Genomic DNA, 8,423 nt, shown 5'->3' with positions numbered 1-8,423 from the left:
AGTGTGAGAAAATAAATTTCTGTCCTTTAGTCTGTGGTTCTCTGTCATGGCGGGCCTAGCAAACAAATACCCTCACCTTCCGCTTTTCTGATGGGAGCTAGCACACACAAGCTTGGTGCATAAACAAGAGGAAAAATGAAAGGGTTCACCATTCCGAAGACAAGAACCAGCGGGTAGAAGCAAAGTAAACGCGAACACTGCTGAAAGACAAGGAGCACAAGTGGATGTGACATGTTTAAATTTATCCACCGCTTTGCAGATTACCAAGTCCTTCACAAACCTTAACTTGCTTAACTTTCACGACTGCCTCAGCATCACCTGGGAACTTGTTAGAAACGCAAATTCTCGGCCCCCCGAGACGTCCAGAGTCAGAAGCGGAGCGCATGGCAGCAGCAATGAGCGTTCTAACAAATCTCGGGGATTCTGGTTGGCTAAAGTGTGGAGTGTGAGAACCACTGAGAGAGGGTATGGTCCCCTGTCACGGCGGGCAGTGCGGGGGGTGACGTGACTTTTTCACAGTTATGGGCGGCCAGCCAGGGCCGTCTCCTTGACGACGGGCCCAGAGCGCTCCCGATCACAACGTTCGCACACGTTGGTGGGGTCTGTCGCTGGAACGGCTGGAAACTCAGAGAGCCCGCTCTGCTCTCTAAGGTAAGCGGGCCCCTCAGGCCTCCGGGCAGCGGCGCGGCTGCCACCACCGGCAGCCGCGGCCCTGGAGCCCGGAGCCGCCGGCGCGTACGCGTGGGCGCGTCCCCGAGCCGGGCGGGCCGGGTGCGCGCCGAGGGGGTGGGTCGCGCCGGCCCCGCCGGCCTGGCGCGCCTTCCGAGCCACTCAGATCGCCCGGCGGCGGACACCCGGGGGCCCTACAATTAATACCCGGCGCCCGCCCGCCGCGCCGGGACTCGCGCGCCCGCACTCCGGGAAGGAGGAGCCCGGTCAGCCCCGATCAGCCTCGCAACTCGCTCTGGTCCGGCAGCTGCGGCGACCGGCGGCCGGACAGACCCTCCCGGGCCCTGCGCCGAGAGCCAGCTGGTGCGGGGTCTGTGCCACCGCCACCGGGGTCCCGCGCGAGGGTGCGCCCCCGGTCCGGCGCCGCTGCGTAGCGGCCGCCACCTTCGTCGCTGTGGGGAACTTTGTGCGGCGGCCGGCCCGGCAGGTGGGCGAGGGCGGCCGGGCTCCGGCGAAGCGCGCCGAGTAGGTGAGTGGGGTCGGGAAGTTGGGGCGCGAGTGTGGACGCTCTCCCCTGCAGGACGCCGGCCCTCGCGCGTAGTTTTCCTCGCCCCCCTCCCCCCACATCTGGTCCCATCCAGAGTTTCACTCAGGACCTGGGATCGACGCCCCCGTCGAGTAGGCTAACTCGCTGAAAGTGTGTTTACTCGGGCGAAAGAGAGTCATTCGGACAGCCACTCCTCCTGGCTGGGGGAGTGACACGCCGGTCCCAGCCTCCAGCCCCAAGCCGCACCTTGGGCTCCACGGGGACCTGAGAGCCCCGGCAGCCCCGGGGCTACGACGGCACGTGGAGCTCGCCCCAAGCCTCTTCCTAGGACTCGGGGGGGTGTGACAGGCCACCGCCCTCCCTTCCGTCCCTTTAATTTGGGCAGAAGAGGGCTACTGAGATACAGGACACAAACTTCGTTTTCACACAGTAAAACTGCCTTTCCAGTGTTTTAATACAGGACGTGCATATGCGATTCATCGTGGTCTCCTCGGGACACCTCCTGGGCGCAGGGCTGGACCGGCTGGCCCACGGGCGGGGAGATTCAGGGCGCGAGTGGGTGCCCCGGGGCGCGGGGACGGGGCTGGTCCTCCCCGCCTGGGTCTGGCCCTGGCCCGTGTATGAAGACCCAGGATGGTCCCGGCGCGCTGGCCCCTGCTGGGGAAGGAGGTGACCCGCGGTGGGCGGCGCGGGGTCCCTGCGCTGGGCTGGGCTCCATGTTCTCGACCCCCTCTGCCCTGCTCCTCGCTCTGTCCCGAGGGTGCTCCTGCCTGGTGGCCCGGCAGAGGGCGCTAGCTCCCGATCGCTGCGCGGGCCGGCGGAGGGGAGGGGACTTGTGCGAGCCTCCAGGTAAGGAGCGTAGTGAATCATCCCGAGAGGGGGGACCCGGCCCGCGCTCCGCGAAAGGAGGCGGGGAGTGGCCGTGGTGCAGTCGAGAGGTCGGGGCTGCCGAGTTGCTGTCCGGCGGGAAGCGGCGATTCTGCTCTGGGGAAAGCTCAGGAAGGTGAGGAACGTCCCTCCGCGCGGTGGCCAAGGGGTAGGGGGCGGCGGCGTAGGGCTAAGGCCGGCAGACACTTGGACGCGCCACTGCGCCCCCTTCTCCGGGGCCGCAGGTGGGTCCCTTTTACCCTGGCTCTGGGCGCTTTTGCCGGGGACGGCGACGGGAACCTGGGAGCGCCGGCAGGGAGGGGGCGGCCGATGCTGGGGCCGCGGCGCTGGGGCGCTCCCGGCGGCCCGCGGGTCCCCGAGCAATAACAAAGGCGCGGCGCGGCCACTGCTCCCACCCACTTCCGTCCCCGGCGCGCCCTGGCGCGCGCAGCCGGGAGGTGCGGGCCGGTCAGGATTTCCCTCTGCGGAGTTTCGGGAAGTTAGCACGGCGGCCCGTTACGCTGGGAGGAGGGGCGGGGAAGGGGCGGCCCGTGGAACTGCGCGCGTGTGGTCGGCACTGCGACGTCGTCGGTTTCCTTTCCGGACCGCGCGGGCCAGGGGCGCGAGCTCGCGCGCCCTGCTCCGGGCCCGGGGTCTCGCCTCCGCGGGGCCCGCGCGGGTTTGAACTCCCCGCGCCGCGCGCCCGGCCGGCCCACGCCCCTCCCTGCAGGCTCTGGCCGCGTGCGGGCTCCCGGAAGGGAGTGGTTGGGTCCCCCGGTGACAGCCAGCGCCCCGGGCTCTGGAGTGGAGCTCCAGAAGGCGGTAATTGCATTATTGTGAGTGAGCGGCCGTGAGGCTCGGGTCCAGGCCGCAATCTGGGTCAGGAGCCGGGTTAAGCGCCTCTGGCGTAGGCATTACCGCGCTCGTGAAGTCTGACAGTTATTGCGGCTGGAAGTTCCACCGAAGGAGAGGGGACAGCAGGGGACATGAAGAGAGCTCCTTGTTTTCCGCGAGGTTGTGGCACCTTACGCAGCCCCCGGCACAGGCATGCTTAGTGTCATTGAGAGGGCGGGGGCGGCACCCACCGCGCCCAGGACGTCCGAGGAGGGGGAGGTGCTGCTGAAGAGAAACCCAGGGCCCTTGCTTGGCTATGAAACCTTATCCCCCAGGCAGCGATGGGTAGAAGTCACAGGTTTTCTTATCTTGTCTGATCTGCCGCCACTCCCTTCGCCTGGAGAAGGGAAAGGGCGGGAGCTGGCTCTGATGAAGCGCCTCATGTCTGAGAGAACCTGACACAGCCCTTTGGAAGATCTTCATCCTTCTCTCTGAAACCTCACGGCCTCCTCCAAAGAAGTTATTTCTATTTTACAGATGAGGAAAGTGAGGCTTAAAGAGGTTTACAGGACCAGGAGCCTGTCCTGCTCCCAAGAGGACTGCTTGCTCATCCCTGTTTCTCTGGCACAGGCTGTTCCTGAAGAGTCATTTCTGGACTGCTGACTGAGGAGTCAGCGCAGATGCTGGAACCCAGGTTCCTTTGCTTATGTTAGGCACTGGGGTTAGATAGACCTGCCACATATTGCTGGCTTTTGTTCCAGCCAGCACCTCAACTAAACCAGCTTTTAGTTTAAAGCTTAAGGTATTTGAAGACAAGTAAGACAGAGTTATCTGACAACTCCAAAGACAGTCAGAAGTACCCGTCCCTCCCTTGCTTTCTCTGGTGTCTCACCAGGCAGGTGGGCCTGGGCTCAGCAACTCTGCGTAGCCTGGGGCCCTGTTTGCCTTCTCTGCAGCAAGGAGCTGCACTTCCCGCCCTGTTTAAACTGTTACTTTGCCACTGTGCTGAATATATGTTTAAAATTAAGTGAAGTCTGCCTTGGAAATATGGCCAACCTTAATTAACTGCCTGATGAGTTAAACCTCTAGAAATTCCTTTTAGGCATCTAAGAACATGGTGTTATCTACACACCTTTATGCATCTTTGAGCTCGAGTTTGTGATATGGGACTTTGGTATTGTCTTGAATGTACTTAAAGTGTACTGCCTTAAAGAAAGATGTTGTTTGAAACTCTGGAATGACAGCCTGTGACTCAGAATGTCCTAGTGTAGTGCCAGTTGTGGAGCCAGCGAGGCATGATGGTGAAGGGCCAGCCTCTGAGGTCAGAGTGGCAGGCCTCACATGCTGCCTGCGCCATTTAGAGCTCTGTAATAGTGGGCAGGTTGCTCAGCCTCTCTGAACCTCATTTTCGTCTTCTGAGGCAGGGGTGATGATAGCACCTCCTGGTTTCGGGCTAGGAGGGTTAGATGTGATCATCCCTATAAGGCACTCAGTACCACAGAGTCTAGCACATCATAGCTGCTCAACAGACGTTGACTAATAACAATGATGTTTAAGAACAAAATCCTTCTTCCCTTCCCTCATCCAAAGAGGTGGAATCGATCATTGCCTTGAACCACTGTTCTTCCTTGTTAATGCTGCAGTGTGGCTGTGGTGCGGTTAGTGATCCCTGTTTTTTGTCAGCAATTGGGGGTGGGGTTGGTAGTGATGGAAAACTTTGTCTAGTTGCCCAAGGAATTTACAGGGGGCCCCAGGACTGTCGACCTTTCCTCCTAGTTTTACCACTGTGTAATTTTGTGGCCAGCCCTCCAGCCACTTCTCTTTTCTTTAAATGTGAAGCCAATATCCTAAAGGCCAAGATGACAGGTCTTAAAAAAAAGACAAACTCGAAACCAAACTGGAGAAAAGGAAGCAGGTCTTCTCTTTGCTCATTTACTAGCCGTTTAGAACACTAAAGGAGAAATATCTGCTTCTCTGAAAGTTGTGCTGGCCCAATCTTCGCAAGAGGGAGCCTTTTGTTGGAAAATAGAAAATTTTCTGGAGTCTCTTTAAAGGTGACCACCAAATCAATGGAGGAGGGAGAAGAGTTTGAGATAATATTTTAAAAATACTTGCTCAAATATGGTAAACTATGTATCATCTGGAAATTGCTAAAGTAACTTTTGGAAGGTGACACCAAGAAGTATGGTTATGTTAAGCTGAATAACTAGCAAACAACCAGTATAGCTGTTTCTTATGTTAAAAAACTTGGAAGCTTTTTAATTTAGCAAATAGAAGTGGGGAAATGGTTTCTTAGAAAATGTCAAGTTGTTTTTGAAAGACCTTTTTAACATTGCTATTTTATAGTTCTTGATTTTACTTTTGCGTAGCATGGGCTATAAAGCACTAGAAACCTTCTAATGTCATTAAACACCACCCAATCATGACAGTTGTCACCGAGATGTGCATAGGACTGGAGTACAAGCAGGGATCGCCATTAAAAGCTTTATAGAGGTTCCACATTTGGATACAAAATGCAGCTTTCCCCCACACAGGAAAATGAACTGTGTGTGTAACAAGTGACAGCACGCAAAGGGTTAGGAGCAAGCTTCCCGCTTTTGTGCATCTCGCTCCATTTGTAGCCACTTGTTGCACTCCGGCTGTGAAGAAAGAAGCAGCTGCAGGGCATGCGCCAGACCTGCGCTGGGCTGTCGCTTCCATTGTACGGAAGATGAACAGGCAGCCTTATTTTGGATCACATAGCAGCTTGTTCAAAAGCATCTTGCATTCCCCAGCTGTTCCACAACTTCTTCGCATATGGGAGAGAACTTGCCAGCTGCTGGGGCAACTGTACTTACATTTGTTGCTTCTGTGCAGTAACCAAGGAAGGTAAAAATCCAGACGCCTTTGTTCAACTGTAGCCATTGTAAATAGCCTTATTTGTTTCTGTTATGTCAATGTTATTCCAGATACAGTCTCTCAGGGGAGAAGGTTTAAAAGGAAATGTCAGAATTAACATTTTTTTCCAAATACATTTTTTTTAAGGATAACAAAAAGCATGTATAGTTTTTCCATACTTAAAACCTAGGCTGCTTTTGTATTTCATTGAGTAACAAAGGAATGGGTCTAATATGAAAATTGCGTGTTTTTAAAATTGCCATATGAATCAGGTTTAATTGTGTACATTTTTCTTTATTGCATGAAATATGTAAAAGTGTGTCCAGACAGTGCTTTTTTTGTTGTCAGAAGATTAAGTTATTTTGCATTTGTGAGAACTGAAAGATACTCTGCCCACACCCCTTATCTTATCCAGGAGAAAACTTGAATTTCTAAGCAGTTGTTACTTATCCAAGGTGATTTGGCTCTTTGGTTTAATTTGGCAAATCTTAAGTTGGGTGTTTACTGTGTGGCGGGCCTGGAGAACCTGCAGAGATGGGTGAGGGCTTGGGCCCAGCCCTGGATGGATTCACAGTTCAGAAACAGCAGACGCCAAACAATACCAGACGCGGGCTCTTGTAGAGACAGCACCTTATTGTGAAGATACTTCTTCAGGCACCTTTTGGTGTCATCGTGTCAGTGTGGTAATCATGTCAGCTCAAATAAAGCCAGAAGAGCAAGTTGACGTGCCAGTTAAAATCAAGGAGAGCCTGGGTTCTGGAGGATCGAAGAGACATTATGTGGTTTATCAAATTTTGAGAACATGTACTTCAAAAAGCAGACCTTGCGTTCGTATAGAGACACCTGTGTCCACATACACCTCCCTGACCCCGACTCCTGCCCAGCCCTCTCAAGCTTGTTGCCTCCTCGTCACTGAGTGGGGTGAATCAGTGCCCTCTGGCAGCTACAGCATCAATCACCATCCTTTATTGGGATTCGGTCAGCTTCAATCCCTTTATGCTGTAAGAGATTATAAAATAAACCATAATCACTTGGACATGTATAACACCCTCTGACTGAATCTCGTCTAACTCTTAGGAGCTCTTGTCCTGGAAACGGCTGTTGCTTCAGATCTCATAGCGACTCATGCTTGCTGAGTTAGACCCGCAACTCTGAGCTCTTTAATCCCCTTCTGGGCTCTGCTGCCACATTCCTGTATCTTTTATTTCATCTCTTTTGCACAGTAATATTAGATTTTTACAGTGTTTCAGCTTTCAGTTGGTTTTACATTTTCATTTTCATTTGAGATTTTCAAGCACTCTGTCTGGTTCTCAGGGCTGATGGCTGGGGAGCTGTTTTGCAGAAGGGGAAACTGAGGCTGGGCAGTTGAGAAGCTTGCCTGGGCTAGGATTAGAACGAACATCTCCTGACTCAAAACTCGGTGTTCTCATTGGCTGAGTCTCAGAAGGATCACCTTATACAAAGCTAGAGCCTGAGTCACCTCCTTCCTGAGCTTCCCGTGCATGTCCTGACCACAGCAGTCTGCTGGGATTTTCCTGGGTTCTTTCCCTGGAATAACTCTCTCTTCCTTATTACACTTCTCTGCACGTTATAATTGTTCACTGGTCATGTTAGGTTTTTAAGTCTTGGCTCTCAAGTGCAATTGCTGGCTTTCTAACATATGCATCCCTCCTTCCTATCACACACACACACACACACACACACACACACATGCACACAGGCCCAACATAGCTATTGGACCCATTATCCTTCTTCCGCCAACCCAGCTCGTGTCAGAAGATGACTTCACATTTACTGCATCAAAGTGTTTACTCCTGTGTGGAGTGCTACATAATTCTTGATGGATGTCAGATATAGATGGATGGTCAAAGTTACCCTGTCTCATCTTTTCCACCGGGGCCTGTTGGAAAACGAGCCAGCTCCCCTTGGTAATGGTGACCTTGCTGTCCTTCAGTATCACGCTCCTTAGTGGTTAGAAACAACAGCTGTTTCCCTTTAGAAAGAAGAAGGTGATGAGCTTTCGGGGTGCAGCCACAGAGGGCCCCCCCTTTGCTCAAGACTTCTCTAGCATTCCTTGTGCAGCCACAGTCCCCCTCTCCATACACATCCTAACGGACCCTCTCCAGTCCCCAAACTTTGGCAGCTTTCTCCTCATCCTAGGACCCTTTGTTTTCTCTTTGACACGCTGCTCCTGCTCTGTTGCTGCTGCCTGGTCACCTTCCGCAGTCCTCGGTTTCAAGTGTCTTAAGGACAGTTTCCCTTGGATGCCCTTATCTCCATCTGTCATTGGTGTTTAATTGCTCTCCCCACTTTCCAGCCTGCTCTTTGACACGGGGTAAGTTTTCCCCCTTGCTCTCCTTTCTGGTGACTTCTGTCAGCTGTTCCTCTGGCTGATCCTCCAGATCAGGCTGCCCCGTGTTGGCTTCTCCCCTGTGCACACAGCTCCTTGTGTCTACAGTTTCCCAGGATTTCCAGTCTGTGTCTTTGTTTCTGTCCGGCGCTGCCCTGCTCACTCTTTCTCTCTTTCTTTGCTTCCTCCCTCCCCCCTTAAAACAATTTTTTATTGAGATATTTGACATATAACATTATATTAGTTTCAAGTGTACAACATAATGATTCGATATTTGTA

General features: G+C 53.6%; 1 protein-coding gene across 11 annotated transcripts in view; it reads left to right on the top strand.

Moving 5' to 3' along the window:
* Window positions 1-591: 591 nt before the first annotated feature.
* The window catches only part of SVIL (supervillin), a 223,898-nt gene continuing 216,066 nt past the window's right edge, over window positions 592-8,423 (top strand). For 6 of the 11 annotated variants that reach the window (XM_070501110.1, XM_070501106.1, XM_070501096.1 and 3 more), the window contains exon 1: window positions 761-1,198. The gene's annotated coding sequence lies outside the window, so the exon portion shown is untranslated. Of the gene's footprint in view, window positions 652-760; window positions 1,199-2,038; window positions 2,220-3,348; window positions 5,786-8,423 lie in introns of those variants that run through there. The other 5 variants (XM_070501103.1, XM_070501100.1, XM_070501092.1 and 2 more) reach the window with 3 other exon arrangements.

This window comes from Equus asinus, chromosome 29 (assembly GCF_041296235.1).
Source record: "Equus asinus isolate D_3611 breed Donkey chromosome 29, EquAss-T2T_v2, whole genome shotgun sequence".
NCBI lineage: Eukaryota > Metazoa > Chordata > Mammalia > Perissodactyla > Equidae > Equus > Equus asinus.
This window is presented reverse-complemented; position numbering and strand designations above follow the sequence as displayed.